General features: G+C 45.0%; 1 protein-coding gene across 1 annotated transcript in view; it reads right to left on the minus strand.

The window, feature by feature from the left end:
* The window catches only part of LOC142311983 (alcohol dehydrogenase 1-like), a 145,915-nt gene that overhangs the window by 60,922 nt on the left and 57,923 nt on the right, over positions 1 to 27,070 (minus strand). The window lies entirely within an intron of this gene.

Below are 27,070 nucleotides of genomic sequence, written 5' to 3' on the forward strand. Positions count from 1 at the left end.
AATATGGCAAAGCCCACGTTATTTGGCAAAAAACTTTAAAAAAAAAAAAAAAAAAAAAAAAAAAAAAAAAAAAACAGGGCTTCTCTGGATTTTCCATTGCCAGTGAAGGCAACACCAAGCAGTGGGGGTTAGCAGCCAGTAGCTGCTTGGATTACCCTTAGATAGGAATAAAAAATGCAGTGGGAGCCCATGCTTTTTTTTTTATTATTTTTTTAAATAAGAAAAAAAAAAGAAAAAAAAAAAAAAAAGAAGGGCTTCTCTGTATTTTGATTGCCAGCCAAGGTAAAGCCAGGCAGATGGGGGTGGCTTTATGTGCGCTGAGAATCAAAAATACCATGGAGTGCTATGTCATTTTTTTAAAATTTACTTATTGTTATACAATAATATATTGTGTAATTAAAAAAATTTGTGGACTCCCGCTGTATTTTGATTGCCAGTCAGGTAAAGCCAGGCAGCTGGGGACTAGGATTAATACCAGCTTTGTATTCTCAGATGGTACTAAGCCCAAAATTCATGGTGTCACGCCAAATTAGACATGGCTACCATGAATTTCTAGTAAACACACAAAAAAAAAAAAACCCCACACAGAATTTTTTTTAATTAGAAACAAAAAAAAAAAAAAAAAAACAACAAAAAAAACACATTGAGACTCCATTTTTATTATAAAAACAATCCTTAGTCCGACATAATCCACAGGGAGAGAGCCATGTCAGCTCTGATTCATCACTGTGCACACAGTCTATAAAAAGCAAGAAGCACAGAAAGCCAAGTCAGCTCTGCTACATCACACTCTACAGAGCAATAAGCAGGCTGACCGTGAGGCGATGATTGATGCGTTGCACAGTGAGTGTCAAATTTAAATTGAGTCCATGAGCCATGGACTCAGGTGAACCCTGACGTCACCGCGAACCTGAACACAGCCGATGACTGCCAAGTGACAAGCAGTGCAGTGAATAGCCCCGGAAGTTAAGCGAACCTTTGATAACGTCAGTCATATGACCAGTCTGTAAGCCAATGTCTGTACAACATTCACACCAGACTGGTCACCTGGGTATGACGTCATTGAAGGTCCTGTAAGTCCAGTGTTGGTTACCGGGCGGCACAGCAATGATCGATCGCGGAGGCAGAAGCGGCCAGGAGACAATCTACAGCACCCGTTGCGGGACCTGTAAGTATGATCATAATGTTTTTTAATAATGTGTTTGTTTTTTTGTTTTTTACAGTCCTTGGACCCAATCTAGACCTGATCTATAACACGAGCTTCCTAGGAAAGCTCGTAATCGGGATCGTGACCACGATACTATGAGATCGGTATGATCCCCGATCTTTACAGATCGGGATCGCCTATCTCTACTAATTATAGCAGCAGCCAAGATGCCCACCGGCACTCTGAAGGAGCTGCAGAGCTCAGGTGGGAGAATCTGTCCAGAGGACTACTTTTATTCAAATAGTCCACAAATCTGGCATTTAAGTATAAAAAAAAAAAGACATTTTTGAAAGGACGCTGTAAGAAGTCCAGTTTTACTTTGTCAAAAATTATTCTGGGGAATTAGCTAGCATGTGAAAGAAGGTGTTCTGATCCAACATGACCAAAATAGAATTGGGTTCAATACAAAACATTTTGTGTGGCAGAAAAGTAATACTGTACATCACCCTGAAAACATCCATACAGTCAAACAAGGTAGTGGTAGCATCATGCTGTTGGGTTGCTTTTCTTCAGCATTGTCAGGGGAGCTGGTCAGAGTTGATGGCAATATGGGTGGAGCCAAATACAGGGCAATCATGGAAGAAAACCTGTTAAAGGCTGCAAAAGACTTGAGTCTGGAGCATACTTTCACTTTTCAGCAGGACAATGACCCTAAATATACTGCCAGGGCTACAGTGGAATGACTTAAAGCATATTCATGTGTTTAAATGGCCCAATCAAAATCCTAAAATCACATTGAGAATCAGTGACAACCTTGAAAATTGCTGTTCACAGATGTTTTCCATCCACTGAGCTAAAGCGAGCATGCAAAGAATAGTGGTCAAAAATTTCAGCCTCTAGATATTGAAATCTGGTAGAGACATACAGTATATCACAAAAGTGAGTACACCCTTCACATTTTCTAATATATCTTTTCATGTGATGACACTGAAGAGATGACACTATGATGATACAATGTAAAACTAGTCAGTGTACAGTTTGTGTAACAGTGTAAATTTATTGTGCCCTCTAAATAATGCAACACAAAGCCATTAATTTCTAAACCGCTGGCAACAAAAGTGAGTACACCCCTAAGTGGAAAAGGCGAAATTGTGCTCAAAGTATCAATATTTTTTGTGGCCCCCATTATTTTCAAACACTGCCTTAACTTTGTTGGGCATGGAGTTCACTGGAGCTTAATTGGCTGCCACTGGATCATCTTCCACTCCTCTATGATGACAAAACAGAGCTGATGGATGTTAAAGACCTTGAACTCCTCCACCTTCCATCTGACGATGCTCCACAGATGCTCAATAAAGTTTAGGGCTGGAGACATGTTTGGCCAGTCCAGCACCTTTACCCTCAGCATTTTTAGCAAGGCAGGGGTCATGTTAGAGGTTTATTTGGAGTGGTTATGTTGGAGTACTGCCCTGTGACCCAGTTTCTGAAGGGAGGGGATCATGCTCTGTTTCAGAATGTCGCATGATTGCATTCATGGTTCCCTCAGTGAACTGTAGCTTCCACAGCCAGCAGAACTCATGCAGCCCTAAACCATGACACTCACCTCCATGCTTGACTGTAGGCAAGACAGACTTGTATTTTCTACTCTTCACCTGGTTGTCTCCACAAACGCATGACACCATCTAAACCAAATAAGGTTTTTTTGGTCTCATCAGACCATGGAACATGGTTTCATTAGTCCATGTCCTTAGTCTGCCTGTCTTCAGCAAATGTTTGGGATTTCTTGTGCATCATCTTTAGAAACTTCGTTCTTCAACGACAGCCAGTTAGACAAATTTGATACATGCTGTGGCATATCAAATCACTGTGGTCCAAACACTGAAAGGCTGACACCCCCCCTCCCCCCATCTCTTTAACTTCTGCAGCAATGCTGGCAGCACTCATACGTCTATTTTGAAAATACAATCTCTGGGTATGACGCTGAGCCTATGCACTCAACTTCTTTCATCATCCTTGGTGAAGCCTGTTGTGAGTGGAACCTGTTTTGTTAAACTGCTGTATGGTCTTGGCCACAGTGCTGCAGCTCAGTTTCAACATCTTGGCAATCTTCATATATATCATAAGCCATCTTTATGTAGAGCAACAATTCTTTTTTCAGAGCCTTAGAAAATTCTTTGCAGTCAGGTGCAATATTGAACTTCCAGTGATCAGTATGAGAGAGTGTGAGTGATAACACAAAATTTAACATACATGCTCCCATTCACACCTGAGACCTTGTAACATTAATAAGTCAAATAATACTGGGGAGGGAAAATGGCTAATTGGGCACAATTTGGCCTTTTTCACTTAGCAGTGTACTCACTTTTGTTTCCAGCAATTTTGACATAAATGGCTGTGTATATTGTAATATTTAGAGGGCACACCAAGTATACACAGTTATTCAAGCTGTACACTGACTACGTTACATAGTGTAAAAAAGTGTCATATCTTCAGTATTGTCACATGAAAAGATATCTAATATATAAAGCTGTGTATGTATGTCCGCTAAAGGAATCCGCATTGTCGCATTTACAATCACGGAATTTTGCACAGACGCTTCATGTGACTCAGGGAACGTCATAGACTATATTTTGACGGGAAAATGTAACCCCGCGCTTTACAGTTACTCTCCAAAACACCTGCCTCCATTAAAGTCAATGCTGCAACTTACAGGTAATTAATAGCAGCGGTGAGTGGTTCCTATAGGAACAAAATACATTGTTAGTATAAGAAGCTTATGTGTGAGGTAATAAGATGTTGGTGGGGAGACAGACAGACACAAAGACGGGGAAAGAGACAAAGACGGGGAAAGAGACAAAGACGGGGAAAGAGACAAAGACGGGGAAAGAGACAAAGACGGGGAAAGAGACAAAGACGGGGAAAGAGACAAAGACGGGGAAAGAGACAAAGACGGGGAAAGAGACAAAGACGGGGAAAGAGACAAAGACGGGGAAAGAGACAAAGACGGGGAAAGAGACAAAGACGGGGAAAGAGACAAAGACGGGGAAAGAGACAAAGACGGGGAAAGAGACAAAGACGGGGAAAGAGACAAAGACGGGGAAAGAGACAAAGACGGGGAAAGAGACAAAGACGGGGAAAGAGACAAAGACGGGAAAAGACAGACAGACACACAGACAGACAGACAGGTAAAGAGACAAACAGAGACAAAGACACAGAGAAAGACACACAGAGACAAACAGACAGATTGACAGAGAGACAGTTACTATCCCGGGCAATGCCCGGGTGCTACAGCTAGTAATAAATATTTACAAAAATGTGAGGGGTGTACTCATTTTTGTGATATACTGTACCCCAAAAGTCTTGGAGCAGTAATTGAATTGATAGGTGATCTTACAAAAAATTGACTCAGTGAACTGCATACAAATGCATGTCATCACAATTATCAATTTATATTTTTAAAATATTTAGAAAGCCATGTATCATTTCCATTACACTTGACAAATACTAACTACTGTAATTTGTGTTGACATATCACATAAAATCCAGAAAAAATATATTTAACTTTCTGGGTGTGGGATGAAAAAAATGGGGTAAAGTTTGTAGGGTAAAAATGTTTTTAAGGAACTGTACATGAAAATACATAAATATATTAATAAATAATAATAATATACCCCTTTGTAAACATCCAGTGGTTATTGTTAATTTATTAACTGGGACCCCAAAACTCAGTAGATTTTACAAATATCGTAAAGAAAAAAAAATAATTAACTCCAACATTAAAGTTTTTCAACAACCTCCCTTCAATTCCATAACTGCAATAAAAAGCAATCAAAACACTGCATGGATCCCACAACTGCACTAATAAAAACTACAAAATAAATTAAGAAAAAAGTTATGGGTCTAAGGCTCCTTTCACATTGCGTTTTACCTTCCGCTCACAGGTCCAGTCGGGCATCCGTCCGAACCGCCCCTCCCCCACTCTGCAAAGCGTGTTCCGGACGCATGCGCCTGACAGGGCTATTCACCGTTATGGAGCGCACTGCGTTAGCGTGTGCTCCGTTTTGTGCCATTTTCGCACATATACGTTTTCTGCAGACGGACACCCGAACGTAGTCCACTACGTTCGGGTGTCCGTCTGCAGAAACGTATATGTTCAAAAAATGGCACAAAACAGAGCACACGCTAACGCAGTGCGCTCCATAACAGTGAATGGCCCTGTCGGGCGCATGCGTCCAGAACACGCTTTGCAGAGTGGGGGAGGGGCGGTTCGGACGGATGCCCCGACGGGACCTGTGAGCGGAAGGTAAAACGCAATGTGAAAGGAGTCTAAGAAAGTGGCAACAAACAAAATTATTATTAATACGTTTTGAAGGTTTTAAGAATGTTAAAAGAATAAACAAAAACCATGAGGCAGATTCATTAAGACTGGCGTTGAGCAAGTCAGTAATTAATTTACTGGCGTACGATGCAGGTAAAATATATCTTTGTAGTATGGAGTACGATGTGCACACACCACTTAATGAATTCAGTGCAACTTCTAAATGGTGTGCGCCTCCTTGTGCCTTCCAAGAAATACTACTAGTCAGAAACTTCTTTACCAACTCATTGGAGCCTTTTTGTGTTTTTTTTGATACAGTACACAGGATCTTTATTTTATAGGGACATTTAGTGTCTTAGAAGGGTATGACGACTTGGAGAGGGCGCCATTTAAGTTTCTTATTAGGGTGCAAAACTCCGCGGTCTGATTCGGCATGACATCAGGGTCAACATAGGGTCTTTGAGGCTTTTCTCATCTGCTGCATTTTTTACTCTATTTATAAATCCCCAACCCAGTATCTTGTGCATAATATGTTTGGTTAGACCCTTCCACCCTGCATAATCATTTTTTCCTGATTGGTACCAATTTTATGAGATTGCAATTTGTATGGTCTTCTTGGTTTTCCTTAGTTACAATTTTAATGTATATATAGCAAAACCTTGTAATTTTATTGGAATTTGTTTACTTGTTAAACCTGTTTTTGGAGCCTTTTTAATCATATTTTGTTAATCACAATAACATTTTTGGCATACAAAAGGCCGGCACTTTTGATGAATTTAATGGACCGGCATAAACAAGTCCCGGCAACTCCCCAACTATGGCTATTTTGGCGGAGCTGCTTCAAACTGACATGAAAAAGTCAAAAGGTTGTAAAATTATTGTATGCCAGCTTTCTGGTGACACTTTGGTGTATTGGCCGCTAAATGTTTAATGTTTCTTTAATCATACTGAGCTGTAGGCTCCTGTTGCCAAGTCTCTGAGCTTTGTTAAAAAATAAAAAGCAAAAAAAAAAGTACAATAGAATATGTATGGTAAAATTAAAATAATGAACACGCAGACAACCAACTATATATAAACCAAAAAAATGTGAATAAAAGTTCTGTCTCTTGACTTACTTAGGGGTGTACAACCCTTATCACAAACATGACTGCATGACTGCACCAAAACTGATATTCGCATTAATATTGCAACATCATTCAACATGAGCCAACAATACTGCCAGTTCATACCTACATATTACCAATATATAGAGGAGTGATAATATCACCATATTGATCATTACTCAAAACCACTAAGACTGATATCACCACCGTACAGTGACAATATACTGTACTGGTGAAAATCATTTCTACACAAGCGCTTTGCCAACCATGTATGTGTGTACACTGTAGAAATATACAACAGTGACTGACTTGTGACCTGTGTGAATTTTCTTGACAATTGTAGAAATCCTTCACTGTCTTTTCAGTTTGGCCCAGACAGCCATGGCCACTTCTTCAATCTATAACTTGTCCCTGCAAAGTGTGAGACTTTTAACTTACTGCTATTCGAGAACTCTCCTCACATTCCCCGACCTCTACACAAACCATGAAGTGCTGTAACCAGTGCCCTGCACAGTAATAATGTCCGTTGTCTCACTTGTTGTTATTTATTGATACTTATAAATTTCTACTTTTGCACCAGTACGCCTAGTGCTTTTGTTTATTGGTATGCTCCTGGAGAGTGCTGTCTCTGGGCTACACTGGAGGGTTAAAATCATACCCGGTCCAGTGCGACCCATACGAGACCCTAAACTATGACCATGAGGCTCTTTGTTTGGTTACTGATTATCTTTGTGTTTTTCACAGTTTGGCCGTGGTTCATCATGGACTTTAGGACACGTGACCAGACGTGGCTCCTAGAACTTGACAAAGCATTTAAGGACGGGAATAATACCATTCCAGAGGGTGTGGATGATGGAATGAAAGAGGATTTTTAAATATAAGGGTATCCTTAGGAAAAGGACCCACATGTGGTGGAACAAATCATTTTTGGAAAAATATCTAGAAAAGGGATCTTATCCCCAGGGGATTAAGAATCCAGGTCTTCCCTTCCTATGGAGTTGAGGATAAGGAATTTAAAAATGAATGGGAGATGCTGTCCGGCATGTGTTCTCGTGGCTATATGAGACTTTTAATCAAGTCTAACACCCAATCCCTAAAAGGAATATGAACAAGAGATGGAGGAACTTCAGGCTTCAATTTCCCGCGATTTACCCCGCGAGTCCTTTGCTGCACTGGAGGATGAGTTGAAGCAGTTGGTTGAAAAATGGGATAAGGAGGTTAGGGATCTGAAGTTTAAGAAATTGCAGAGAGATTTGAACGATTTTAACAACAATAAGATGTATCGGTGGAGGTCAATGGGCAGCAGATCCATACCTCCATTCAGGTCTGGATCTGCATCCCGTTCAACCTCTCTGCAATCAGGAATTTCTGATCATGAATCCATAGGAGAAACATCCAGCATAGCTGTTACTTCAGAAACTCATGTTATCAATACAAGGGGTAGGAATCGATTAAACCCCCCTCCAAAAAAACAGGCAAAAGGGAAATCAGCTAAGAAGTCGAATGCCCTAGAGGTAATTAACCTCTTTGATCATAAATTGACACAATACCAACTTGAGGTGCTCTCTAGGGGGTTAAACTTTGTCCCGACTAATTGTTTCAACTTATTTACTGCAGTAAAGGACCTGCACCTCTTCGCGAGGAAGCTGATCCTCAGGAAACTTCATCATCGGAGCCACGGGGATGACGGACTGGACAGCACTCTCGAAAGGGAGGCCCTTCAAGCACTTAATGACCTACTAGAGGAACAGAATGTTCAAACTCAATGTACTTTGCCTCCAAGTATTTACCCTAAATCATCGAGGTTTCCCCCCTTGTCCTTATGTGCTGCGGTGGACATTTTTACTAAAGTAGTGACCAAGGATTTTACAAAAATCACCACTCAGAGACGGGGTGACAATCTGGGCCGTAACCATCGCCTTGCACTTAAACAACTACAATCACTATCTGATGTAGTGATCAAGCCATCGGACAAGGGGGGTAACATTGTTATTTGGCCTTGTAATAAATATGAGAAAGAGGCATACAGACAGCTTAAGAATAGGGAGACTTACCAAAAATTAGATTATAATCCGCTTCCTCGATTTTTGGCTGCATTATCACTCATTCTGCAGCGAGCATTGGATGAGGGTATGATCACCAAAAAAAAATCTATGATGGCCTTCTCACTGTGTCCCCTAAAATCCCGACTTTTTACCTCCTGCCCAAGATCCACAAAGATCCCCTTGACCCACCCGGACGTCCTATAGTGTCCGGCATTGAAGGATTGAGTGATCCAATTTGCAAATTTTTGGATTATTTAAAACCCCTGGTGGAAACTCTTCCTTCATATGTTCGCGACACTACGGACGTCCTGACTAGGGTCGATGTGATATTTGTGGATTCTGGAGTACTCTTGGTCAAGACTGGCGTCGAATCTTTATATACCTGTATCTCACATGATGATGGCCTCGCCGCTGTCCGCTTCTTCCTGGGGATGACCAATTTGGATTCACATTTACTGGAATTGATCCTTGAGCTCCCCGGCTTTGTCCTGACACATAATTTTTTTGTTTTTAAAGATTTTTTCTATTTACAGACCCGCGGCACAGCCATGGGGGCAGCCTGTGTGCCTTCGTACTCCAACCTCTTCCTAGGCTTCTGGGAGAGGGGACTTTTTGGCGATGGGGCGTGCGGGCATCCGATCATGTGATGTGCTGGATGAGGTATGTTGATGACATTTTGTTTTTGTGGCAGGGCACAGCCGACGAGCTCGGGGACTTCATCAAGGATTTAAATTATAATCCATATAACATTAAACTCACTTATTCATCTCACCATAGCAGGGTCGATTTCCTGGATATCAGTCTGGAGTTAGACCACCACCGGGTTGTCCAGACTGATGTCTTCAGGAAATCGACCTCTGTCAATTCACTGTTACATGCATCATCGGAACATAACTACTCAACCATTAAAGCAATACCAATGGGTCAATTCCTCAGGATGGAGGTGGATATGTTCGACAGAGGCCAAATTTCAGCGTCAGGCAGAAGATCTTAAAAAGGGAGGTTTTGCGATCGTGGATACAGTGGGAGGGCCATCAAGAATGGTTATAACCGTGCCATTCAAAATACCAGAGGACAACTTTTGCTCCCATCCAAACCCAGGAAGACTGACAATACCATCAGGTTTATTTCTACTTACAAGCAACAATGGGGGAGGATGCGTGATATATTGTTGAAACACTGGCCCATTCTGCAGGCTGAACCGGCGCTTAGGGATTGCCTTCCCGATGTTCCCTCCATGACATCTAGAAGATCCAGAAACCTTCATGATTTGTTGGTGCGTAGCCACTATGTTCCATCCCCTTCAAATTTCTTTGGGGGTAACTACACCCAAAAGGGGGTGCACCCCGTGCGGCCACTGTGTCGCGTGTGTTAACAGCAGGGGGAATTCTTTCTCCTCTGCTGAGGAGTCACGTACATTTCAGATCAAGGAATATATATCTCATGCCACATGACTCATGTTGTTTATTATGCGACATGTGACTGCCCCTTGATCTACATTGGTTTAACCACGCGTGAACTCCGTGTCCGCACACGTGAACACGTGAGGGACATATGTGGCGCAAAGACAGTTATTGATGTCTCGACTTTCAAAACTTTACCGAGACATTTCAGAGCTGTACACCAATCCAATCCTAGATCTTTAAAGGTTCTGGGGATAGATGTGATACCTGGAGGTATCAGGGGAGGCAATCTCGACTCTGGGTACACTTACCCCGATGGGCTTAAATGAGTCCATTAGCTATGCCCCGTTCTTGTAAACCACATGCGGGTCCCAAAAAGTCCTTCGGGCCTCATTCTCCCTGATCCTTGAACTCTTCTGCATTTGAGTAAATTGACTTTTCTGAGTTCGGGACTTGAAGATTATGATTAGAAAAGATTTATGATCCTCTCATCCTCCCATATATATGTTTATAATCATTTTATTTGTTGTACACATTGTCATTCCAGTTCTGTTTATTTATTAGGTTTCTCCACAGCATCCCATTTTTTCGATTTATGCGGTGTTTTGGATACCATCTAATCTATTGGCCAAGAATTGTGAACCTGTTCGGATGGAGAATCCACCACCATTGAAACGACTATCAAAGTACTTGACATGCAACTTTTCCCCCTCCCCCTCCCCCTTTCTTAACAGGAGGTTGTGATATGTATTTTGATATCTTTGAAAAATGACACATATTATTGCAATATATGCCTCCCCCTATTTATGTATCAATTGATTTATATGTCGGTTTAATAACACGTTATGGTGTTTGCTCCCCATCTCATTACAGTGCCATTTATATTCTTGGCATAATATTATTATTATTAATAATAATAATAATAATAATAATAATAATAATAATAATAATAATAATAATAAACATTTATTATCTCCCCTTTTTAAATTAAATTAATTGATGTCTCTATCACTTTTACCCTGCCCCCACTTTTTTAATTTGGTAAGGCAAATTTAAGGAACATTCTTACTAATCTAAACTAAGATCTTCACAAATGCCATTTTCCATTTTGAGTAACTGTCACGCTTTCGGTGGGGACGCGTCTCCCTTCTGAGCTTGCTGACAGATGGACTTGATGTGTGTCTCTTGTGGTAGCCTATTTGGACTATTTGTCCTTCTATGCACATACAGTCAGGGCCAGAAATATTTGGACAGTGACACAAGTTTTGTTATTTTAGCTGTTTACAAAAACATGTTCAGAAATACAATTATATATATATATAATATGGGCTGAAAGTGCACACTCCCAGCTGCAATATGAGACTTTTCACATCCAAATCGGAGAAAGGGTTTAGGAATCATAGCTCTGTAATGCATGGCCTCCTCTTTTTCAAGGGACCAAAAGTAATTGGACAAGGGACTCTAAGGGCTGCAATTAACTCTGAAGGCGTCTCCCTCGTTAACCTGTAATCAATGAAGTAGTTAAAAGGTCTGGGGTTGATTACAGGTGTGTGGTTTTGCATTTGGAAGCTGTTGCTGTGACCAGACAACATGCGCTCTAAGGAACTCTCAATTGAGGTGAAGCAGAACATCCTGAGGCTGGAAAAAAAAAAAGAAAAAATCCATCAGAGAGATAGCAGACATGCTTGGAGTAACAAAATCAACAGTCGGGTACATTCTGAGAAAAAAGGAATTGACTGGTGAGCTTGGGAACTCAAAAAGGCCTGGGCGTCCACGGATGACAACAGTGGTGGATGATCGCCGCATACTTTCCTTGGTGAAGAAGAACCCGTTCACAACATCAACTGAAGTCCAGAACACTCTCAGTGAAGTAGGTGTATCTGTCTCTAAGTCAACAGTAAAGAGAAGACTCCATGAAAGTAAATACAAAGGGTTCACATCTAGATGCAAACCATTCATCAATTCCAAAAATAGACAGGCCAGAGTTAAATTTGCTGGAAAAACACCTCATGAAGCCAGCTCAGTTCTGGAAAAGTATTCTATGGACAGATGAGACAAAGATCAACCTGTACCAGAATGATGGGAAGAAAAAAGTTTGGAGAAGAAAGGGAACGGCACATGATCCAAGGCACACCACATCCTCTGTAAAACATGGTGGAGGCAACGTGATGGCATGGGCATGCATGGATTTCAATGGCACTGGGTCACTTGTGTTTATTGATGACATAACAGCAGACAAGAGTAGCCGGATGAATTCTGAAGTGTACCGGCATATACTTTCAGCCCAGATTCAGCCAAATGCCGCAAAGTTGATCGGACGGCGCTTCATAGTACAGATGGACAATGACCCCAAGCATACAGCCAAAGCTACCCAGGAGTTCATGAGTGCAAAAAAGTGGAACATTCTGCAATGGCCAAGTCAATCACCAGATCTTAACCCAATTGATCATGCTTTTCACTTGCTCAAATCCAGACTTAAGACGGAAAGACCCACAAACAAGCAAGACCTGAAGGCTGCGGCTGTAAAGGCCTGGCAAAGTATTAAGAAGGAGGAAACCCAGCGTTTGGTGATGTCCATGGGTTCCAGACTTAAAGCAGTGATTGCCTTCAAAGGATTCGCAACAAAATATTGAAAATAAAAATATTTTGTTTGGGTTTGGTTTATTTATCCAATTACTTTTGACCTCCTAAAATGTGGAGTGTTTGTAAAGAAATGTGTACAATTCCTACAATTTCTATCAGATATTTTTGTTCAAACCTTCAAATTAAACGTTACAATCTGCACTTGAATTCTGTTGTAGAGATTTCATTTCAAATCCAATGTGGTGGCATGCAGAGCCCAACTCGCGAAAATTGTGTCACTGTCCAAATATTTCTGGACCTAACTGTACACATAAAGAGAATTTTGTTTACTTACCGTAAATTCTTTTTCTTATAGTTCTGTATTGGGAGACCCAGACCATGGATGTATAGCTTCTGCCTCCGGAGGACACACAAAGTACTACACTCAAAAGTGTAGCTCCACACTTCCGGCTCCTGCGCTGATCATGTAGGACACAGGACGCCTGAGCTCTGTCATTCCCTGCAGCTCTGACATATATACCGGACAACCCACCAGCCTCCCCCGCTCCATTCCACCGGTGAGTGAAGTTGCTACATGCAGGGAAGTTCATGGGGAGCCGTGGAGATAATTACTTGAAACAGCGCGGTGAATTTCGCTCTCCCCCTCCCTCTCAAGATCTGGCAGCGTGATAAAGATGGCGCCGGAGCCTGCCCTGCACTAAAATCAGATCTGTACACAGAGAGCAGGACGCAGCTTACCTTGCACTCACTCCCCCAGCACTAAGCAGTTAACCGGCAGCAGAATAATAAATCTCCTGGAGTCCTGATAAGATATCAGCAGCAAACAACACGCTACTGACAAGTTCTGCAAAGAGCTAAGAGTTAAAAAGCTGGGAATCCCTGGGCCCTTCCCCCATCTTGTCCAGACCTGTGCATAAGCAGGAGCTGAATCTCTAGGCATACAGACTCAGTGCAAAGCTCTGGAGAAAGTGAAAGAAGCTGAAGGAGGGAAGTTTAAACATACATCCCTGCAAAGTTTCAGGACAGTGAGAATTCATATAACTCTGGCAGGGGGGAGAAAGGGGTGAAAGTGAGAATAAACAAAAGGGGGAGCAGAATCAAGATTTGTCTGACAACCCACACTAAATCAGTGTCAAAACTTACGTCCCTTCATTCACTATTTGATGGAAAGATACCTGCTGCGCAGCAGCTCCAAAACACAAAATCCTCATACATCCAGCGTACAGTGTGAAAAAAAGATTGTGACTGCCCATACAGAATTAAGTGTCCCTCGGTCACCTGAAAATACTCATCAGATGGAGATGGAGGATTCCCCGGGGACCCCGGATGTATTCAAAACAGTGGAGGGTATGGATTATAAGCGTCTGGCTGATGAAGTCGCCAATCGTTTGCTACCTGACATCTCCGCTACAATTAAAGCATCAATAGCAAAAGCTCTCAGTGCCATACAGAACCAACTTGATGAGACGGTGGAACAGGTTGCGGCTATGGAAACCAAAATGTCGACGTTAGAGGAGGACTTCAGCTCTGACCACACTACAGTCATGCGTCTGGCCAGGGAGAATCTGACCCTGAGGGACCGTGTGGACGATCTAGAGAACCGCTCCAGAAGAAGCAATTTGCGCATTGTCGGCCTGCCTGAAACATACCCGGTTGGTGAGCTACGTACATTGTGTGAATCCACTATTCCTACAACCCTGGGAGTAGCAGGAAGGAGAAAAGTGGAAAGGGTGCACCGCATTGGTCCGCCAAGGAGAGGTGATGAGAGTGAAAATAACAGACGCCCAAGACAAGTCATAATGAAATACTTGGACTTCTCCGATAAACAGGAAATATTACTGGCATACAAGAAATTGAAACATCCCTTGGAGGTGAAAGGCTCGCGCATCTTGCTCTTCGAGGATTTTTCTGCGGAGGTCACACGGCAGCGGAGGGCATTCTCATACATATGCTCTGCCCTATTTAAGAGAAATATACGCTTCCAGTTAAAGTACCCGGCAACGTTGATTATCAGACATCAGGATGGATCCTACAATTCTTTCTCAAGTCCAAAGGAGGCAGAGGCCTTTATTGAGCGGATCAGCAGTCCTCGTGACCTCAGGAATTCTCCAGGACAAGGGCGCAACGACTCACCGAACCAGAGAGTGACCAAAGGGAGCTCTGTGAAGCACGCTACAGCTTCCCCGAAGGACTGGAGACAACAAAACAAGGAACTTAAGGGAACCTGAGACAAATAGACAAATGTCGGATGTGGAAAGTTCAAGGTGGGACACCTGTTTTTGATTTAGGCTGGAGAAGCCGCAGTGGAAAAAGTTCAAGAAATCTGAGGCGGAGGAAAGGAAAGAGAACTTTTTTTTTTTTTTTTTTTTTTTCCTTCTCTCTCTTTCTTTGTAGGTGGGACACTCCTTTATATTGGTTAAACGCTATAAGTATAAGGTTGACTGAGCTTGGAAAATGATCAGAAAAAAGTGAAGTCTGAGTATTATGGTATAGTTGGGGGGGGGAGGGGAGGGAGATGTTTGAAATGTTTGGGGATTTTGGATTCAAGTGAAGTAGCAAAGATTTTACACAGAGTTATTATTATTACTACTACTCTCACTATTGCAAGTGAGCACTATGTTCAATTGTCTAATTGGTTGAATTTTTTTTTTTTGGCAAGAGAGGGCAGCAAAAACATGGTAAACGAAAGGCAGGATTTCCATTTATTACATGTGCTTTATGAGAATAGTCACCTGGAATGTTAAGGGGTTACGTTCCCCCCAAAAAAGAATTAAGATATTACGCCACCTTAATCGCCTCAAACCGGACATTGCGCTCCTTCAGGAAACTCATCTGGAAGGTTCAGACATGCAGAGGATGGGGAAATTATGGGTTGGAGGAGTCTATGGGTCATCTTCAGTTAAAAGGAAAGCAGGGGTTATTACATTAGTAAGTAGGAGATTACAACATCAAGTCCTGGAAACATATGCAGACACGGAAGGTAGGGTTCAGATGATCTCAGTGGAGATACCTGGAGGAATTTATAAAATCTTTAATATTTATGCCCCGAACGAAAACAACAAATCATTCTTTCAACGACTTGAGGCCAAAATTTTAGAACATGCCCATTTTAATCTAATAATTGGGGGGGATTTCAACTCGGTGGTATCTGTGCTAGAGGACAGGAAAAATGCTAAAGGCCCCCCAAATGTACCGCGCGGCCATGATAAAGTTATGCGTCCTCTGTTAAATGCCACGGCCTTATGGGATGCGTGGAGACTACTGCACCCTCAGGATAGGGAATTTACGCACTATTCACATGCTAATAGCTCCTGGTCTCGCATTGACTACTTTCTTGTTTCAGGGAACCTGGTACGTGCGCTCCACTCAGCTACTATCCAGGATTTGGTGATTTCTGACCATGCCCCGGTGGTGCTAGACCTAGCAAACATTTATCCCAGAGGAACGGACTATCTGTGGAGATATCCTTCCTTCCTTAAAGATAACGAAGATTTTTCCTTGAAATTAAAGGAATGGTGGACGGAATTTATGGTACATAATGATCAACATAAAGACACACCTATGTTATTATGGGACACGGCGAAGGCAGTATTACGGGGCAGAACGATAGCACATGTTTCCTATTTGAAGAAAAAGGCTCATCTTAAATTTACTGAAACCTCCCATAAATTGAGGGAAGCATATACTTCTTTTCAAAAGCATCCTGATAGGGACCATAGAGATAGATGGGTAATAGCCCAAAGAGCTTTTAATGAGTGGGCGGAAAAACGGGAACAAATGGCTAGGTCAATGCAAGAAGCTACATTACATCGCTTTGGAAATAAAGCAGGGAAAATACTGGCCAACTTAGCGAAAAATAGGATTATAACTCAGGGACCCATGGAAATAAAAAATCAAAAGGGGGAGATACACAAAAACCCTAAGACAATAATTGAGACTTTAGGCACGTATTATAGAAACCTTTATTCGTCGGAAAAGCGAGACAAATTTCCTGATAATAATCTTTTATCTAAAGTGACACTACCTCGACTCACAGAAGAGCATCGCACTTTTCTGAATGCCAAAATTACGGGGGAAGAAGTATTGGGGACAATCAACTCCATGCATAATTATAAAGCCCCTGGCCCTGACGGATTTACGGGAGAATTCTATAACACAGTAAAGGAAGAGATCTTACCTACATTACTAGAGCTGTATAATAGCATACTAGACGGTAATGCGTCTTTCCAAAATAATAACCGGGCATATATAAAATTGATCCCTAAACAGGGGAAGGACCCGAAGGAGCCGGGTTCGTATAGGCCCATATCACTTATCAACCTAGATATGAAGATAATGTCAAAGATTATGGCAAATCGTCTAGCTATAATTCTTCCCCAACTGATTTCCCCAGCACAGGCCGGTTTCATTCAGAAAAGATCAGGGACACTAAATATTAGAAAAGTTCTTCTTGTCCTGGATAGGGTTAACCTTCGGCCTCTGAAAGGAGAATCTCCCGCTTTGCTTACAATAGATGCCGAGAAAGCCTTTGACAATATTGAGTGGTCATGGCTTTATAGAGTTCTAGATGAAATGCGTTTTTCGGGGTCATTTTATACCTACATTAGAGAAATTTACACAAATCCGAAGGCTCAAGTTTACATTCCAGGATATCTGTCAGCCCCTTTTCCGTTACTGAAAGGAACCAGACAGGGTTGCCCCCTTTCCCCATTACTTTTTAATCTGGCTCTGGAACCATTGGTACGATTGTTATCTACACATAGCACCTTCCAGGGTATTTCTGTAAATAATAGACAAATTCAGTCAGCTTTTTTTGCGGATGACATTTTGCTTTTCCTTTCGAATCCAGCTCAGCAGGTCCCCGAGATTTTACAAATTTTGCGAGAGTTTGGAGCGTACTCAGGCTTCAAGATTAATGCGTCAAAGTGCGAGCTCCTATACCTGGGAGGGACAAATGTTCAAACACGGGAGCAGAACCCTTTTGAAGGAATTACAGTGGCTAAGTCATATATCACATACCTGGGAGTTAAAATAGGTAAGGTTCCGGCAACCCTTTATAGTCTAAACTATCCACCCCTTCTGAGCCAAATAGAGCAAGATCTTAAAAGATGGCACGACCTTCCATTGAACATAATTGGTAGAGTCCACCTAATTAAGATGATGTCGATATCAAAATTAATGTATCATCTTCAAACACTTCCCCTGCTTCTCAAGCATAAAGATATTGTCCAGCTAAATAGAGCTTTTTCACACTTCATTTGGAGGGGGAAACGCCCTCGTATAGGGCTTAAGAAGCTGATGGCATCTAAGGTTCATGGAGGTCTGAGTTTGCCGAACATTCGGGGTTACAATATAGCCTGTTTGACTAGATATATATTGGATTGGATTAAAGGCTCTAGGCATTATTCAGCGTTGGAGCTTGAGAGAGACTATGCACAACCTTGGGATCTGGTGGCATTGCTTCATACTAGGCAGGCTAATCTCCCTGTGAAAATCAAGCACTCTTCCTTATTTAAAGACACGATTGCAGCGTGGAAGGCGTTGAGGAAAAACTACAAACTTCCCCATAAAATATCCAAATACTTGCCTATATGGGGGAATCCAGAGTTTGTGCAGGGGACAAGCAATAAGCTGTTTGAAGAGTGGAAGGTGCGGGGTATAAGGACTGTTGCTCATCTCTTGCACACCTCAGAGCCTAGATGGTTGAGTAGAGACGAAATTATAGCGCAGTATGGCCTGGGGACTAACCAAGGAATCCAATATGACCAAGTGAGATATAGTATTATGACTCAGTTGCATGATGTGACCCAGGAGGTAGTATTTAACTCTTTTGATTGTCTGGTAAAGAACTCAATAACTTCATCATCTATCTCTTTTCTTTATGGAGCCATGCGTGATCTATTAATAGGACAGCACCCGGAAGGTTTATTTAAATCTTGGGAAAAACAATTTGAGGACCCGTCTATGGGGGTAAAAATTAGGGGAGGGTGGAATGCTCTTCGTAAATCAATTTTAAATGAGAATTGGCGAGAAACCCAATTTAGAATTATGCACAAGGCAATTTATGGTTTTAATCTCCCTCCATCAGCAACAAAGCCAGACAGGCTTACGTATTGCCCTAAGTGTAAGAGTAGTGGAACTGATCTCCTTCACGGGTTGTGGTCCTGCCCCCATTTGAGTCCATTATGGTCACAGATCAAAAGTTGTATACAAAAGGTGTGGGGTCTTGAAGTTCGGCTCTCACCTGGGTTCGCTATTTTTCACCATTGGGAGGAGGGGAACGATACCAAAGGGAAGATGACTAACCCACCCAGACTTATACATGTGATACTTCTGGCAGCCAAGAGAGCGATACTAAAAAATTGGTTGGAGTCTAGGGTCCCCGCGATTGAAGAGATCTTGGGTCAGCTCATGCATCTTCTTGAAATAGAAGGATTGGATGCAGAAAGGAGGGCGGATAGAATACGACAGCACTTTAACAAATGGAAGAAATTCATACTGGCCTATTGTACTCGGGAGGAGATAGTCAGGATTATGTCACCTTTCAAAGACACAGTCTGGTATCATACTGAAAAATTGAAGGATACATTGGATGGCTTGGAGGTGGGGGAGGAAATGCCGAAAGGTGACTAAAAGGAGAGGGGGAAATAACCGATTTGAGTGGGACTTCTTTATTATATGTCATTACCATGTTCACAAGGGTTCAATGGGGGGAATGATAAGAATGATGGGTTAAGGGGTCGCTGCTTTCCTTTGCTTTATCTTGCCATGTTATGGTTATTGATTTTAAAAATTGGTATGGAATTTGGGATGATCAAACATGACAATGTAATGTTGAATTTACAATGCTGAATTCGCTTATGCCAATGTTATGTTATTGAAAAATTTGAATAAAAATATAGTTAAAAAAAAAAAAAAAGTGTAGCTCCTCCCTCTGAGCCTATACACCCCCGGAGAACCAGATCTAGCTAGTTTAGTGCAAAAGCTGAAGGAGAATAGCCACACACAAGTAAAAAAAGAGCAAGAACCAGAACAACCGGAGACTCTGTCAACAACAACAGCCGGTGATAACACGCGGAACAAGAAGTGCCAACAGGCAACAGGGAGGGTGCTGGGTCTCCCATGTCGGAACTATAAGAAAAAGAATTTACGGTAAGTAAACAAAATTCTCTTTTTCTTTATCGTTCCTATGGGAGACCCAGACCATGGGACGTCTCAAAGCAGTCCATGGGTGGGAATAAACAGAAACTGAGAAGTAGGCGGAGCCTAACTTCACAAATGGGCGACAGCCGCCTGAAGGATGCGTCTGCCCAAGCTCGCATCTGCCGAAGCATGAGCATGCACTTGGTAGTGCTTTGAAAAGGTATGCAGGCTAGTCCAAGTGGCAGCCTGACAGACCTGCTGAGCCGTAGCCTGGTGCCTGAAAGCCCAAGAGGCACTGACAGCTCTGGTCGAGTGTGCCTTGATCCCCGGCGGGGGAGGCACCTGAGAACACTGGTAGGCATCCGAAATGGCCGACCTAATCCAACGGGCTAAGGTCGGCTTAGAAGCAGAGAGGCCCTTACGCCGACCTGTGGTTAGCACAAAAAGAGAGGTGCACCGCCTAAGAGCAGCGGTGCGAGACACATAGATCCGGAGAGCACGCACCAGATCCAAAGTATGCAACGCTTTTTCAAAGCGATGAACAGGAGCCGGACAAAAGGAAGGTAGGGTAATGTCCTAGTTAAGGTGGAAAGGAGAGACCACCTTAGGAAGAATGTCCGGAGTCAGACGGAGAACCACCTTGTCTTGATGAAAAACCAAAAAAGGTGACTCCGAAGAGAGTGCAGCCAAATCAGAGACTCTCCTGAGGGAAGTTATGGCCACTAGAAAGACCACTTTCTGTGAAAATCGAAACAAAGAAACCTCCCTAAGAGGCTCAAAGGGGGGTTTCTGCAAAACCGTGAGAACCAAATTGAGGTCCCAGGGATCCAAGGGCCGCCGGTAAGGCGGAATGATGTGAGACACGCCTTGCAAGAAGGTGCGGATCTGAGCCAGCCGGGCGATACGCCGCTGGAACAGCACTGACAGAGCCGAGACTTGTCCCTTGAGAGAGTTGAGGGACAGTCCCAGCTGCAGACCGGACTGTAGAAAGGACAGAAGGGTCGGCAAGGAAAAAGGCCAAGGAGGATGGCCGGAAGAGCGACACCAGGACAGGAAAATCTTCCAAGTCCTGTGATAGATCTTGGCAGAGGAAGACTTACGGGCCCGAGTCATAGTGGAGATGACCTCAGGGGGGATACCAGAAGCCGTCAAGATCCAGGACTCAAGAGCCACGCCGTCAATCTGAGAGCCGCAGAATTCTGGCGGAAAAACGGACCTTGTGAGAGAAGGTCTGGACGGTCCGGAAGATGCCACGGCACCTCTACGGACAGATGGAGCAGGTCTGGGTACCAAGCTCGCCTGAGCCAGTCCGGAGCAATGAGAATGACTCGACGGCCCTCCAGTCTGATCTTGCGCAGAACTCTGGGCAAGAGCGCTAGAGGGGGAAACACGTAGGACAGACGAAACTGGGACCAGTCTTGAACCAGAGCGTCCGTGGCGAATGCCTGAGGATCGTGGGAGCGAGCCACGTAAACCGGAACCTTGTTGTTGTGACGGGATGCCATTAGGTCCACGTCCGGAGTGCCCCACTTGCAGCAGATTGACTGAAACACTGCCGGATGCAGGGACCACTCGCTGCCGTCCACGGTTTGACGGCTGAGATAATCTGCCTCCCAGTTTTCCACGCCTGGGATGTGGACTGCGGATATGGTGGACTTGGAGTCCTCCGCCCATTGAAGGATGCGTTGTACCTCCAACATTGCCAGGCGGCTGCGTGTCCCGCCTTGGTGATTGATGTAGGCAACCGCTGTCGCGTTGTCTGACTGGACTCGGATGTGCTTGCCCGCTAATAAGTGGTGAAAAGCTAGGAGAGCCAGAAGCACGGCTCTGGTTTCCAGCACTTTGATCGAGAGGGCTGACTCGGATGGAGTCCAGGTGCCCTGCGCTCGGTGGTGGAGACATACCACTCCCCAGCCGGATAGACTGGCATCCGTGGTGAGGATCACCCAGGACGGGACCAGGAAGGAGCGCCCCTGAGACAGAGAGAGGGGCCGAAGCCACCACTGAAGAGATCTCCTGGTCTGTGGCAACAGAGCCACTAACCTGTGCAAGGAGGAAGGCCGCTTGTTCCAAAGGCGGAGAATGTCCAGCTTCAGAGGACGCAGATGGAACTGGGCAAAGGGAACAGCCTCCATTGACGCCACCATCTGACCCAGCACCTGCATCAGGTGCCTGATGGAATAATTGGCTGGGCCTCAGCAGAGAGCGCACCGCCAGTTGGAGGGACTGTTGTTTGATTAAGGGCAACTTCACAAGAGCCGGCAGAGTCTCGAACTGCATCCCTAAGTACGTGAGCCTCTGGGTCGGAGTCAGAGTGGATTTTGGCAGATTGACAAGCCACCCGAATTGGGCTAGAGTGGCGAGAGTGAGCGAGACACTCCGCTGACAGTCTGCGCTGGATGAAGCCTTGACAAGAAGGTCGTCCAGGTAAGGAACCACTGCCAACCCCTGGAGGTGCAGAACCGCAACCACTGCTGCCATGACCTTGGTGAATACCCGAGGGGCGGTGGCTAACCCGAAGGGGAGAGCCACGAATTGGAAATGTTCGTCTCCGATTGCAAAACGCAGCCAACGCTGGTGAGAAACTGCAATTGGCACATGTAGATAGGCATCTCTGATGTCGATGGATGCCAGGAAATCCCCTTGGGTCATTGAGGCAATGACTGACCGCAGAGACTCCATGCGAAAATGGCGCACCTGAACATGCTTGTTGAGAAGCTTGAGATCCAGGATGGGCCAGAAGGACCCGTCCTTTTTGGGGACTAGGAAGAGATTTGAGTAGAAACCTCTGAACCGTTCCCGAGCGGGAACCGGTACAATTACTCCGTTGGCCTGCAAGGATGCCACGGCCTGAGAGAAGGCGGCGGCCTTGGAGCAGGGGGGAGTTGACAGAAAAAATCTGTTTGGCGGGCTGGATGAGAATTCTATCCTGTAGCCGTGGGAGATGATATCCCGCACCCACTGATCGGAGACGTGTTGAAACCACGCGTCGCCAAAGTGGGAGAGCCTGCCACCGACTAAGGACGTTGCTGGCGCGGACAGATAGTCAAGAGGAGGCTGCCTTAGTGGCAGCCGCTCCTGCAGTCTTCTGTGGACGCGCTTTTGTGCGCCAGTTGGATTTTTGGTCCTTAGCTGAGTTAGCGGACGAGGCCGAGGGCTTAGAGGACAACCAGTTAGAGGAACGAAAGGAACGAAACCTCGACTGATTCCTACCCTGGACAGGTTTCCTGGTTTTGGTTTGTGGCATGGAAGTACTCTTCCCGCCAGTAGCTTCCTTAATAATTTCATCCAGCTGTTCACCGAACAGCCGGGACCCAGCAAAGGGGAGTCCAGCAAGGTACTTCTTTGAAGAAGCATCTGCCTTCCACTCTCTAAGCCACAAGATCCTGCGGATAGCGAGGGAATTAGCCGAAGCCACCGCAGTGCGGTGAGAAGCCTCCAGCATGGCAGACATGGCATAGGATGAGAAAGCTGAAGCCTGAGCAGTTAAGGCAACCATCTCAGGCATAGATTCCTTAGTGAGGGAATGCATCTCCTCCAGAGAAGCAGAGATGGCTTTGAGAGCCCACACTGCTGCAAAAGTCGGGGAGAACGAGGCTCCTGCCGCTTCATACACGGATTTGGCCAGAAGGTCAACCTGGCGGTCAGTTGAATCCTTAAGCGAGGTGCCATCAGCCACTGATACAACGGTCCGGGCTGAGAGTCTAGACACCGGGGGGTCTACCTTTGGTGAATGAGCCCACTCCTTGACCACCTCAGGTGGAAAGGGAAAACGGTCATCCGAACCACGCTTTGGGAAGCGTTTGTCAGGGCAGGCCCTGGGCTTGGTCACAGCGGCCTGAAAACTGGAGTGGTTAAAGAACACACTCTTTGTCCTCTTAGGCGAGGTAAACTGGTGCTTTTCTGCCAGAGAGGGTTGTTCCTCTGATACTGGCGGATTGAGATCCAGTACAGAATTAATGGACGCAATCAAATCACTAACATCTGAGTCACTTTCGGACAGACCAATGGGGCACATGGAGGTAGTCTCCGAGCCCCCAGTAAAGGCATCCTCCTCGTCCTGCGAGTCAGCTTCTGAGACCGAGCCGCGGGACGAGGAAGGAGAGGGAGCCCTGCGTCTATTTTTTGAAGGACGGGGTCTGGGACCAGATGATGAATCCTCTGTGAGCTCCGGTCCTGAGAGAGACCTAGCAGCAGAGGCACCCTGTGAAGGGGGCTGATGCATGCTCAGCAAAGTCCTGGACAGATGTCCCATGGAGTCAGCAAAAGACTGGGAGATAGACCTGGTTAAGGATTCTACCCAAGCCGGGGGGTCAGCCACAGGAGCCGGAGCAGCCTGAGAGACCCCTGGGGGGGCGATTCCAGGCTGAGGCATCGTCAGGTTAGAGCAGGCATCACAATGTGGATAGGTGCTTGGTTCAGGCAGTAGGAGCTTACATGCAGTGCATACTGAAAACAGCTTTGGAGCCTTGCTCCTCGTGTGTGACATGCTGCTGGAGTGAGGGCTCTGCCAGAATGACCCCCAGAGAGTATATACAGAGGTCCACAACCAGAGGTTGTGGCTTACCAGACCGCTGGAGCGGTGTTGTGTGCCCTCCAGATCCCGAAGCCCGGACCCCCAAGCACCTCAGCAGGGATGCTGCAGACCAGAGCTGATCGCAGGGAAAACGCTGAGAAAATGGCCACCGGAGCGAAGAGAGGGGGCGGGACTCATCTCTGAGAGCGGGATCTGGAGGGCCATAGAGACTTATAGGGGAGGAGACATGTACTCAATGAGGAGTGTCTCTCCCCTATGCAGAACGGCCGCTGGGCGGAGCCACGCTGTCCCTCTGCATGAATGACATGCGAGGGCAGTGAAACCGAAACTAGGCCTCCGGCGAAGCCGGGGCCTAAATTTGAGCGGTGCGGCCGGCGCGCAGGCACCATCGGCGCGGTTCTCCGGCGACAGCCAGAGAACCCGCCGGAAATGTCACAAAATACACTCAGCACACTCTCCCACCACAATAAAGTGCAGGGACCCCCAATATATAAACGTCTCAGGTACTTAGATTGCTGAGACGCAGGGTTCCAAATCCGTGGGGATGAGTGCTCCGGTCCAGCAGGATCCTGAAGGGCTGCGGATGGAGACCGGTCTCCTGCCAAGCATGGAGAACCGTGCTGGCTCCCACTTCAAGCCAGAGCCCAGGAGGGATGGTGAAGGAGCACGGCATGTAAGGCTCCAGCCTTGGAATCAACCTTAACAGCACCGCCGACACAGTGGGGTGAGAAGGGACATGCCGGGAGTCCAGCTTGGACCCGCTTTTCTTCAAACTCTTTCCAAAAATCAAAAATCAGATGAGAATGCATGTGTGGATGTATGACCTCCTGAACACAAAGCGATAAACTGGCTAGATCTGGTTCTCCAGGGGGTGTATAGGCTCAGAGGGAGGAGCTACACTTTTGAGTGTAGTACTTTGTGTGTCCTCCGGAGGCAGAAGCTATACACCCATGGTCTGGGTCTCCCATAGGAACGATAAAGAAAACTCCATTGAATAGATTCCTCTTGCCTTCCCTATTCCGCCACCAGGGGGGGGGGCGCGGTTTGTGTGACGTCCGCTGGACGCTGGGTACCTATGTAACCGTACGGGTGCCTGTGCGTCTATTTGGGCGGCTCGCACCTCCTGCGTCCCTCCTGTTGCCTGGGAGCCATGACGCCGCGCTTCCCCCAGCGTGTCCTGCGCACTAGTGCACGGTCCGGGACTTCGCTGTGCGGCTGCTCCCGTGTCTTTGACTCCCTTGGCATCCGGTCACGTGGTTCATATCACGTGACCGGGTGTCGGACATTCAAAAGGGCGGTGCGGTCTCCATACACCGCACTCACTCCTCCCGGAAGCGGTGGTAACCGCGAAACGGCCGTCTGAGGCTCCCCTCTGGTTTGGCCTGGCTCCCCTGCACCACCTCTGTGATTAGGTAAGCGCTCTATTGCCCTGCGGATATGAAACTACTACCCTGCAAACTATAATCTGCAACATAGGTTATTTACTATTAACCTTCGTGATAGGGCTTTATGTATACCCTATATGCACTTGCCTAACCCAGTAGTCATATGAATTAACACAGGGGCCTTTTTCTGTGAAATTAGGTTTTATTACAGGATTCCTTACTGTTGGGGTTTATGGGACTCCGTTTTTTACTGGTTGGAATCCCTCCAGTCTGGCTCCCCTACCCCACCATTGTAATAGGCAAATACTTTTACTTATTCTATTGACATACCTGCCTACTATCCCCTTCAAACTACCTGTAATCTAGCCTGATGCAAGCCCCAATACATCGATCTTACACAGAGTCCTTTTAGTGTGGTCCATGGGACCCAGGTATTTATTCCCTCAACCTTTGCTTGAAAAATGTCCGTTGTCTCACTTGTTGTTATTTATTGATACTTATAATAAATTTCTACTTTTGCACCAGTACTCCTAGTGCTTTTGTTTATTGATATGTGTGTACACTGTAGAGATATACAACAGTGACTGACTTGTGACCTGTGTGAATTTTCTTGACAATTGTAGAAATCCTTCACTGTCTTTTCAGTTTGGCCCAGACAGCCATGGCCACTTTTTCAATCTATAACTTGTCCCTGCAAAGTGTGAGACTTTTAACTTACTGCTATTCGAGAACTCTCCTCACATTCCCCCACCTCTACACAAACCATGAAGTGCTGTAACCTGTGCCCTGCACAGTAATAATGTGTCTTAACACTTATACAGTAATAATGTTCCCTCTGTACGTCACAGTGATAATCCCCTTGTGCCCCCTTTAGCAACCCCTCTGTTTTCTTATAGCAATGATGACCCTGTACCGCCCTATAATAAAAACACCCCCATGCTTTCTTATAGTATTGTTACTGTATTTCCCTATAATGATTCCCCATTGTGCAACCTTATGATGGTCACCAGAGACCCCCCCACATGTAGTATGATGGCACCCACAGCTCCCTCACACACTATGATGAGGTCCCATAGCCCTCATATATAAAATATGATGGTCCCCCCAGGCCCCATACAGTCCAATTCCTTATAACACCCCCATAACGTACTCATGTAACCTATATTCCCTGTCTATTGCAGATTCAATCTCCTCGTCCAGCTTGTCTAGCAGTGGGCCGACACATGCATTGATGTCATTGCTCCAACCGATGCCGACTGTACGACACCAGCTGGAAATGAGCCAATTGTTCTCTGATTTGCAACAGCTGTTAACAATGTTGGCATCCTGAGTACCGATACTATTTAACATTTTATCCATTTGCCAGATTTGTCCGATGTGTAGTCTGGCCCTGGATCGAAGTAAAA

This window comes from Anomaloglossus baeobatrachus, chromosome 1 (genome assembly GCF_048569485.1).
Source record: "Anomaloglossus baeobatrachus isolate aAnoBae1 chromosome 1, aAnoBae1.hap1, whole genome shotgun sequence".
NCBI lineage: Eukaryota > Metazoa > Chordata > Amphibia > Anura > Aromobatidae > Anomaloglossus > Anomaloglossus baeobatrachus.